The sequence below is a fragment of the Beta vulgaris genome, chromosome 6 (genome assembly GCF_026745355.1).
Source record: "Beta vulgaris subsp. vulgaris cultivar EL10 chromosome 6, EL10.2, whole genome shotgun sequence".
Classification (NCBI taxonomy): Eukaryota; Viridiplantae; Streptophyta; class Magnoliopsida; order Caryophyllales; family Amaranthaceae; genus Beta; species Beta vulgaris.
In genome coordinates this window covers 45,432,284-45,441,951 of record NC_079207.1, presented here as the reverse complement: position 1 = coordinate 45,441,951, position 9,668 = coordinate 45,432,284, and the positions used below count along the sequence as shown (strand labels likewise).

Genomic DNA, 9,668 nt, shown 5'->3' with positions numbered 1-9,668 from the left:
TGATCTTAGAGAGCTTCTTGTCAGTTGGTCCATTTGGCTTGAATTTGATCCATGAGGTCTAATTCAAACTTTCCGCTCTTCTTGGGTTGATCACCTCTTCGTCTTCCACCCCACGAGTAGTTCTTGATCACTTCCTCAATAGTGGACTCAAGTTGTTCTTGCGGGATCTTAGAAAGTTACCTCCCGCTCCAGCATCAAGGTTGGCCCTGTATAGGATCAAGACCATCATAGAAAAACCGCATGAGGATTTGTTGAACTCATGGTGAGGGCATGAATGGATCATCTCCTTGAACCGCTCCCAAGCTTCAGCAAGTGTCTCATCGTTCTCTTGCTCAAATGAGGAGATCTTCCTCCTTATGTCCGCAGTCTTCCACTCCGGGAAGTATTTCTTCATGAAGGCCATTGTGACTTCTTCCCATGTAGTGAGGGAATTAGCAGGCAAGATCTTGAGCCATGACTTTGCCTTTCCGGTAAAAGAGGATCGGAACAGATGCATCTTGATATAGTCAGGGGAGACATCATTTGTTGTTATCATAGCACAGATCTCAAGAAACCTGTTGAGATGGTCAAGAGGATCTTCATCCGACCCCCCACAAAATTGATATGCTTTCACCATCCGAGTATACTAAGGGTGAATGCTGAAATTTATAGTGGTGTTGGGGAGTCGAATACCACCTTGAAGAACATAGGACCCCGTTAATCCGAAATCCCTAAAAAGTTGCGGATTTGCTTCATCCATTTCTAATTCAACTTCACTTGATGTACTTGTGACTGGCGAAGATGGCTCGGAACCAAAAGTCAAATTTTCAAAATTCTTCCGAAGCTTTCGCAACGTACGGTCGATTTCAGGATTTAAAGGCAAAGTGGGTGAACCGTGAGCTCTTCTTCTCATGTAATACAACAAAGCTAAGCAGAGGATTAGAAAATAACAACTACAGTAATAAAGAAAATAACAGAAAAAAAACAACTAAGCAAGCTTAACTAAAATAAAGTTCAATCAATAGCACAATTTCCCCGGCAACGACGCCATTTTGATAAGAAGTTTTTAGGGTGTTGTTAAGGCATCAAAAACCACTTTCCAAACAATATTTATAAATCTTAATAAGCAATTACTAAGAAAATAGTAAGGGCAAGTCAAGGGCCGATCCAGAGGGAAAATAGGATTAGTTAAAGTCTATCAAGTCTAAATTACCTAATTGAAAGGTATTTGGGGGTTTGAAAGAGTTTGGCAACAACTATGACTAGCTAATAACAAGACTAACAAAGAACACGAGTTAAATTATCAGTTATGAAGACATTAGAGTTAAGGTTACTAGTATGAATGAGAACGGATAATGATTGTTAATGTGATTGTGAAGCAACGAAGACGATTATGCAAGGTTTAGTTTCCCTCTAAAGTACTCGAGTCCTCTATCGAATGGTCCTCAAGAGTAATCACTTAATCAATCAACTAAATCCTCTCTCGAATGTCCTAGAAATTAAGTTGATTATTGGGGATGATAAAAGAGTTCAAAATTCGATTAAAGAACATTTGAAATCAAAATACCAAAGTATAAATGTGATCAATATCTATCCTAAGGTCTCAAAACACCAAGATCAATGTATAAACTTCTTTAAAACGTCACAATCACATCAACAACACATTTAAAACCCTAATTCATACTTTCACCCTAACCCTAGATATGAAACTACTCACTAATCATGGAGTTTAAGCAATTAAACATAAAATCTATGACTAATCTAAGGCTAAACATGATTAAGAAATGATTAAATTAATGGAAAACACAATTATGAAACTAAGAGAACGAAGATCTAAGAATAACCAAAAGCAAGAACAAACACGAAAATAATGAAATAAAAACTGAAACTTTAAATTAAATTGAATGAAAAGTACCTTGAATGTCAATGGAATCATAAACTATGATCACTAATCTCAATTCTGAATAGAAACTCAAGTGTTTTCTCTCTAATATCAAACCTTAAAAAAATTCTCTCAAAAAAATAGAATAAAATGTAAGTCTTAAAACTAAAACAAAAACGTTTAATGAAGCCACGATTTTTTTCCAGAATCGCATGGTGCGGGAGCACCATGCACAGGTGCGGGCGCACCACATGTCACGTGCGGGAGCACTTGACTCTTCTGTCTCAAGCTGAAATCACCCGTCAGACGGTGCGGGTGCACCTTGTGCTTAGTGCAGGCGCGCCGTAGTGTGTGGGGGCCTCCAAGTGCACCATAGGCTCCCTCGCATTCTCTAGCTCATCCCCTTAAGCCATGTTTCGCATTAATCGGCCTCGAGAAGGGTCATACCTGCAATAAAAACACGAGAAAACATGGTGAAAGCATATGTGCTCGAAATTCGATCAAAATAGATTGAAAATCTAACAAAAAGTCACTATGATCAAGTATCATCAAGTGAATGAAATAGAAAGGGAAATGAGGAAAAAAGAGGGGTTAAAAGAGAATAATGAGGACCAAAATAAACCAAAAGGATGTCATAAAGTGCTTTAAAAACGCACTTATCACTTTTATCCAATAAACCATTTAAAGGTTGGATTTCATGAGTAGATGCAAGAACATGGTTTTTTCATGCTACCTTTTCATGATAAATGAACTAAGAACAAGATACTACCATTCTTGGGGCTAGCTTCTTATGAAACCATTCCATTTGATGGAGCCATCTCCACTGCCTTATCGGCTTGTTGGACCCTGCCATCAAATGTTTCTTGTTCAAATAGGGACCAATGACTATAACATTAGCTGATATTGCCCTTATCACTGGGACTTCTCCAACGGGTAAATATGGGATTGAACTCCCTATCTTCTACCATGTGAAGGAGTATAATCAACTGTACAGTAAGTGTTTGTCAATCATTCGCCAAATATCTAGTCCTTCTGCTAGTGCTAGCAAATGTGGTTTTCAGAGATTTATTGATTTCTTCCTCAATAAGGATTCAAGTGATGCAGTGACTCCCCAGGAAGAAGTATTATTTATTACTTTTGCATTTTCCAAATTGATGATGTCTAGAGCTGGAGGAGTGGTAACATTATGGATATCTCTAGCTGTTAATATCTCCAATACTTCTGAAGAAGTTGCCTTAGCTCCTGTTTTTTTAGAACTACTTTATAGACGCCTCTTTAGGAGTAGAGAATCATTCAAAGGTTTTGGAATTTCTACCTCTGAATCCCCTATGTTCTTTACCGATAAGGGATTTGGACCCTTATGGCTCTTGATTTGCTGGGGCCACTTATATTTTTCCAGTCTAATGGTGATCAACCTTCCTTCTTCTTTTGAAGCAGCTAGGGGCAGAGATGAATAAGATCTTTCATTTGATCCAATTTCATTCCTTTCCAAGCTTGAAGAATGTAGATGTTATGGTGAAGTTAGTTTTAATCTCATATCTCTAGATGACGTCTGGCATCCAAGCTTGCTTTCCTCACATTTCTTGATTTTTTCTACCCCCCTGACACTTGGAATATATTTCCAGGTAAGCAAGCTACTTCTGCTGAACAAGACCCTTGGTGTCTTTATGCAGTGCCTACTTGGTTGCAGTCTATAAACATTCACTCTAGTTCCATAGGGAGTGGGTACTTTTGGATTAGTGTTCTTAGGTCCAGGGATTTAATAGCAGCTGAACCTGAGTACTTTGGTTTTGAAGTTTACAACCCACAACTGGTAGCTAGACAATTTAGATTACTCCAATTGTTACCTATACCTTATTTTCTGACTCGCAATTATCCTTGGATGTGAAGGGGTCGTTTTGAAGGGGGTAAAGCCCTCCAAAGTAACACTCTTAGTGTCGCCCTTTTATGTCCATTACTCCTTGGAGATGGGTTACCATAACTGTTCAAAGCTTCCAGACATGGTGGGATAATGTTTTCCTAAATGATGAACAATGTGCTGATGCTATAGCACATTTTGAAGATGAACGCTTTTTAGGCTGTAAGTGATCTACTTCTTTAGTTATATAAAACTTTTAGGAGGAGTAAATCTTACCTGATTTCTTTTTAACTTTCATTACTTTTTAGGAAAAGTTGGCAAGAAGAAATTAAAAGTCCCTGAAGGAAAAGTTGTTTTATTTGATATGATAAGCTCTACTGGAACATTGTGGGCCAAAGAATTCATGAGCATGTTCCTTCAGATCAAGAAGATAATGTTGCCAATGATCCAGGGGTTTCTTATGGGGATGTATATACTATATAGGACATTCAAATCATGGTACCAATGGAGCAAATTGATCCTTTCAAGAGAGCTGCAAGGAAAAGAGACTATAATTGTCTTATTACCTTTATGAGCACTCCAACCCTAGAACTAGTGGAGCGATTTGAATTCATTCAGAAGGCCTCCAAGAAGAGAGATATCAGCTTTCTTTCAGCTCCCAAATATTTCAGGCAGGGAAAATAGAGACTATAAAATAAGAGACTATAATTGTCTTATTACCTTTATTTTTGGGAGTTATTCTTTATAAAATAAGAAAATAGAAAGCATATAATTATTTACAAAAAAAAAAAAATAATATAGTTTGGGTAAGCTCACAATTATAACGTAATTAAGCAACCTATTTAGTATACCTAATTATTTTATGGTTTGGTTTATTTTATTTTCAAAATAAATCAAATAAAACAAATCCTATTAGACTTAGGTTGGCCACCCTATAAATAGGAAAGAAGGAGAAAAAAACCAGAAAACCCTAACCTAATTGCCTCAGTCGTTTTTCCTCCCTCTCCTCCCTTTTCCTCCCTTCTCCTCCTTCGACCCTCTTCCCCTCTCTTTTTCCTTGAACAATCAGAGACTCGTACGAAGTGGTGGAGTGATGCAAAGTCGGAGTGAAGTCGGGGCGAACGGTGCGGTCAAGCGAGCGGTTGTGTGCGAGTGAGCGAAGTCGAGGGCATCGAGGATTGTGCAAAGTCGCACACTGTGTGACGACGGTTGTGCGACGAGAGTTGAGCGTGAAACCGTGGTTCTGCGACGAGTTGTGCGAGAGTGTAGCACGGAGGCCGGAGAGAGAGACAGTGGAAGGTCGTCGAACTTATGTGGGGTTGCACGCGAGGTGTGGCTGGGTTCGTCGACTAGTCCGCGAGCGTCGTGCAGTCGGAAGTCGGAGGTCGGCGTCGTCTTGTCATCGGTTGCTGGTGGTTTCCTTCTCTTTTCTTTTCCTTTTTATATACTATATGAATATGTATATAATATAATTTTTTTTAGTTCTTAATATTGTATAATATGATTTTTATAATATTAAGTTGTAATTTAATTAATTTGTAATTAGAGTAAGTTATAAATTGATTAAGTTTGTAAATTAGTTTAGGTTGTAAAACTGATTAAGTTTTGTAAGTATACGTAAGGTATAAAGTTAGTAAAAGAAATCAAATTATTAGTTATAGTTGTAATGTTATAATAATCTTGTTATTCAAATCTGATTTTTGTAGTACTTGGATATAATGAATTAAGTGGGATTTGTAAAGGTAGTATATTATAAGCTAACACACATTATCATTGGTTCTTAAAAGACATTAATTCCAATAGAGTTATGAAAGAAAAGAAGATTAATGAACAACAAGATTAGTTATTTTTATACTCAGAAATACTAAATCTTATATAGTTAGTCACGTTAATTGTTCTATGTTAATAATATCAAGGGCGTAGCGCTGAAACATTTCCTTATTCGATTACGTCCCAATTTCATAAGCTGAGCGTTTAAATAGTCAGTGAAGATTCTTCTTTCCAAGGTACGTATGCGTACCACTTTAGTTGCATATGCTAGTATCATGTTAGGTTATGAATTCTTTCATTGGAACCTAGAATCATGATAGGAAACGACTGTATGATTGTGATTGCGGAGATTGTGTTGTTATATAAAATTCTATTATATCATAAGCATGAACAACATTGGATTTGTATCCTTTGATCTATGGTGTAACAAGGATGTTATAAGAATTAAAGAGTTGAGTATTGCATCTAAGAAAGAACAGTAAATGATTATATGTTTAATGTGGTGTAAATGGACAATACTAAGAAAGGATTTTGGCAATAAACTTGTAGTTGGATTCCCTACAAGTAATGAACAATTGGGGGAATGTGGGACTTGTTCTTCACTCCTACGCAGCCCTACTGTGACGACAACAGTGTCCGTATGAATTTTGATAACTCAAGTAGGCGGAAGGTTCCGTTTGATCTTGGGGGTATGCATACTAATGTGATGGATGTGGGACAGAGCGAAACCGTATTTGCATTTTATGTAATAGACCAAGTTGTCTGTTAAGGATTAAGTAGCCCGTACGATTCTAGTAAGATAATGGTGCCCGTTCGCTGCCAACTAAACTATAAAAGTAATGAATGTAAATATGTAATACTATTGTAGTATCATGTCTAGGAACGATTGTTGTTGTTTTGTTTATGCTTAGTATGTTATCTCAATGCTTTACTATGTACTTAGCATATCTGATTGTTTGTTATTGTGTTGTTTTTTGACCTGTGATGAACCATTGATGCTACAATGGGGAGTAGATTAGGTGTGCTAGTGTTGCTGCATGAGATTGAGCATACGAGGGATATTTTCTAGTCTTTAAACCTTAAAGCGTTTTAGTTAAACATTATAGAACTATTATGATTTATTTAGTTGTGGTTTAAATAAAAAGGGGTCGTTGATGATTCCTGAGTTGTAGTTACATCTTTATTTCCGTTGCAGTTTAGTTTTCATAATAATGATTTACGTTAAATGTTTCTTTTCAATAAGCCTTGCGTTTCACTGCAGCGGTAACACTCCCAAAGTCGATACGACTTAGTCATTGGCGTGTATGGATTTTGGGGGTGTTATATTCCTATAGGAAACGTCCTAAATTAGAAGCATCTTCTAGGGTCCAGCATTATGACATTTCCTTTGATGAGGATAATGCAAAGACCATATCCCAAATCTTCCCAAAAATCAAACTTAATGGAGTTAAAGAAGGTATAGATGCCTCCTTATACTCTTTTGTACTAAGTTTCATTCCGTCATTAACCTGATTTTCATTGAAGGTTCTTCTGGTTTGACAAAGTCTAAGGATCTTGGTGATCTATATTTTGAAAGGCTGACAAATCTTAATCTTAGACAGCCTTCAAATCTCAACTTTATCAATCAACCTTCTGCAGATGTTCCCACAACAGTTGATCTAGGACTAGATATAGAGGGTGGTTCTTTTGATGAACCAATCATAAGGCTGCTGACGAGCCGGTTATTTCTACGCCAAGCAATGTTGCCCCCCAGTTGGAGTTAGAGGCTATCCCTACTTTCGAAGGATAAGGCTCTCGCCAATTGGAAGAGACTATGCACCCTAGCATGGAATCTACTGAAGAAGGCATACCCTTTCAGGGTAATGAAGATCCTTTGGATTCAATTCTCATGAATGTTGAATTTTCATACTCTCTTACTACTCCAACGATCGTTATAGCAAACCCCTTTATTGGTAGAGGTGAGGTCCCAGCAGGTGTAATTCCTTTAGATGTTGCATCTTTGAGGAGAAATTTGGAACTTTTGAACACCCCTATGTCAAAGGGTCCATCATCAGCTTCACAATCCTCTTCTGAGACTGGTTTACCTTTTTTTCCCTCGTGAATTCATTTTAGACTTCCTCTATATGAACCCATTTGCTCTAAACACCAGACTCACTACCTTGCTAACATTGCTTCTCTTCTTTATGATACAGAGGGAAGCAATCAAGAAGCAAGTATGATGAAAGAGTCTGATGGAGGCAAAGAGGTAAATGTGAACATCCATTATTGTGAGAGACCAACCTGCTTCTAGCAATGCTGCTAATAGTCCCAATGATGAACATTCGAAGCACATTAAACAAGAAGACAAGATATGGAACCTCTGCCTTGCTCTCTTAGAAAATCTTCATGATCAAAATTCTGGACAAGCTCTTAAGAAGATTTTAGAATCCTTAATTTCCCAAGGCTTTGAGTATTGGATATCCTGTCTTGATTACGTGAAGGAAACTCTTATTCTTCAGCAACGGAATTCTACCATAGGAGTTCAATCTCTTAAGTTTTCAGCTCATAAACTCTAAGAAGAGGAGGCCTCTTTGGAAGCTCAAGCCAAATCCTTTAGAAGCTTCACTGCACACACCCAATATTCTTTAAATTATTATGATCGGCAGTTGAAGTCTCTTTCTGAAGAGGGGCAATCCTTATAGAATCGCTTGGCTGAGATTAATAGAAAGGAAATCAACATTATTAATAACAAGTCCTCACTCCAGAGCTCCGTTGATGTTGAAAAGAGAAATTGGACCAGGGACGCACCAAGCTTTCCAATTTGAGGCAAGAGATGTTCAAAGAAATGGATGTACAACAAAACTTGATCCTCCAAAGGGAGCAACTTTCTAATGCTTGGTCAGCCATTAAGAATCTTAGTTCAGCTGTTAGACGATGTTGGAACGATTAAGATATATAACATTAATTTTTAATGATGATGTAACCTTAGTAATCCCTAGATGTTTGAAACAATTCTACATGTTTGTGTTGAAACACAGGGTCATGTTGTTCCAATATAGATGGATGGTATTTTTGAGAAATTTGCCATTTAAGGCTCTATATTTTACATTACCATCTATTCTTTTAATATGTATGCATCTCCAGACATTTTCTTATGAATGATAAAAGGACCTTGCCACTTGGGTGACCATTTCCTTAGCTGGGGGTCTTTACAAGCTGCCTATGGTAGAAACATCTTCCAGACCTTATCACTTTCTTAAAAGTCCTTGGGCAATTCTTTTTTGTTGTAGGCCCTAGCAACCTTTTCTTTTTGGATTTTCATTTTTGCCAATGTTTCTTCCTTGACTTCTAGAGCATCCATTATTTCAATGTTCATTGCCTATGACATCTCCTGATAATCCCATTTGTTGGGCTATCCTTGATGACCTTACATTCACTTTCACCAGGGATTACTGGAGTGTGCCCATAAACTAAATTGAAAGGAGTAACTCCTATTGCTTCTCTTTTAGAGGTCCTATAAGCCCATAGAGCATATAGCAATAATTCATCCCACTTCCTAGGATTATTATTTACCATCTTTGAGATCCCTTTCACTATGATCTTATTGGTAGCCTCCGCTTGACCATTTACCTGAGCATAGTAAGGTGTTGAATGCAACTCACTAATCCCAAATTGAGTAAGATAATCCAATAAATCGGGGTTTCTGAACACTGTGGTTGATCAAAAGATATGGTTTATGGAATCCCAAACCTTGTGAAGATTTTTTCTTCCAATATAAAGTTATCACAACTTGTGTGTTGATCTTAGTGAAAGTCTGAGCCTCAACCAATTTAGTAAAATAATCAGTCACTACTAGGATGTATGAATGCTTGTTAGAAGACACAAGATTAATTTACCCTATGGCATCTACTGCCCATCCTCTAAATGGCCGAGGTTTAAGATGTATTTTAGTTATGATGTTGGTGCTCTACTGATGGGTCCAAACTTTTGACATCTCTTGCAGCCTTTTGCATAATCGATACAATCCTTTCTCATAGTAGACCAATAATAACCATGCTCATACAACATCCATCTCATTTTTGGACCATTTTGATGGGCACTACATAGTTCTTGATGAATTTCTACCATAAGAGTTAAAACTTCTCCAGCATCTACACATTTCAAAAGTAATCCTTCTGGATCCTTTCTGTGTAACTCACC

General features: G+C 37.4%; 1 non-coding gene across 1 annotated transcript; it reads left to right on the top strand.

The window, feature by feature from the left end:
• Window positions 1–254: 254 nt before the first annotated feature.
• On the top strand, window positions 255–361 carry LOC125499163 (small nucleolar RNA R71). The gene has a single exon (XR_007275882.1). It is a non-coding gene; the product is annotated as a small nucleolar RNA R71 (small nucleolar RNA).
• The last annotated feature ends 9,307 nt before the right edge of the window (window positions 362–9,668 follow it).